Genomic DNA, 1404 nt, shown 5'->3' on the forward strand with positions numbered 1-1404 from the left:
GGTTGTTATTGCTGTCGAAATAAGTTTTTGCTTTTTTTTTTTGTTTGGTTTTTCATGTTTTTTGTGTTTTGATGCTGTTTTTAAATTTCATTTTTCCTGCTTGTTTTAGGTTCTTTTTTTTTTTAGTTTGTTTCTTGTTTTTTTGTATAAACACTTTGTAACAGGACTTGAATCTCTTCAGCCTCTGCCGTCATCACATCGTCCACTGTTGTATCGACGTCGTCTGTTCTGTCCACGGCAACACCTGGTTTGTCATCAGGTATTCCTAGCTTAGATTGTGATTTCTGTTCTGTCGTCCGCTGATAAAACACTTACTTTTTCATTTTAGGGGTAAATTTTTAAAAATAATTCCTAAATCGAAGCCTGGTCAGTTCCCTACTCTTATGAAAAAATCAAAGTGAAACTGTGACTAGGTTTTGAAAAATTAGAATTCAAATTTTGGAAGAACGCATTTTTAAATGGTTACTTACTTACTTTTACTTGTTCATCCTCTGTTGCCGTTAAGCGTCGAGGGGAGATGCAGTTTTCTATGATAGGCCAGCTCCGCAGCTCTTTCAGTTGTGATGTTATGTTTTCTTAGGGTTTCCTTGACACCCTCGATCCACCTTTTCCGTGGCCTTCCTCTTCCTTTATAGCCTGAGTGGGTGGTGTTGTAGGCTCTTAATGGTTACGCCGGCAAAAAAACCCTCTTTTTAGTTGTCGAAACTGGCGTGAATAAACAGTGCGTTTTTGTCACCTTATGTCAGTTCCGTGGCCCGCGTCGTTGTTGCTGGTGGGGCTGGTGCAGGTAGTTTGAATAAAGAGAAGCACATCGATACAAATATGTCAGGCAGCGTGGTGGAATCAGGCTCTCCTCAAAATAATCAAAGTGAAAAAACTTGCATTTTCCCGAAGGTTTGTGAATTTATATCATTTATAAAAATCGGCTTAACACCTTTCATGCCCATTAAAAATCTCATTTCAGTGTGGATTTTTCAGAAAAACCTTGATTAAAATTCACAGAAGATGTAAATTTTCAGTTACCACGGACTCTTAAGCTAAGGAAATAATTAATCTTTAGTGGCCATTTTCTCACTAATTTTACATCCGAAAACAAGCGACCCCCACCTCCTTCTTTCGCAAATGTCTCGACTTGTATTCAAGATAAATGGATATTTTTTCAACGAAATAAAGAGAAGAGAACAAACTTTAAGATGATACCAATGACTCTACATGCCCAAAAATTGAAGAGAGCCTGATTCCACCACGCAGCCTCACATTGTGCGGGGAAAAATAAGCAAGACAGACAGACAGGAACAACAGATGAAAACTAAACGAGTTGGTCCTCTACCAGTGGCACCCTCCAACCACCCGCGTGCTATAAAATACCTTCACATTTAATAACAGATATGTTTAATACCCCCC

The sequence above is a fragment of the Aplysia californica genome, unplaced genomic scaffold, assembly GCF_000002075.1.
Source record: "Aplysia californica isolate F4 #8 unplaced genomic scaffold, AplCal3.0 scaffold00094, whole genome shotgun sequence".
NCBI classification, from domain to species: domain Eukaryota; kingdom Metazoa; phylum Mollusca; class Gastropoda; order Aplysiida; family Aplysiidae; genus Aplysia; species Aplysia californica.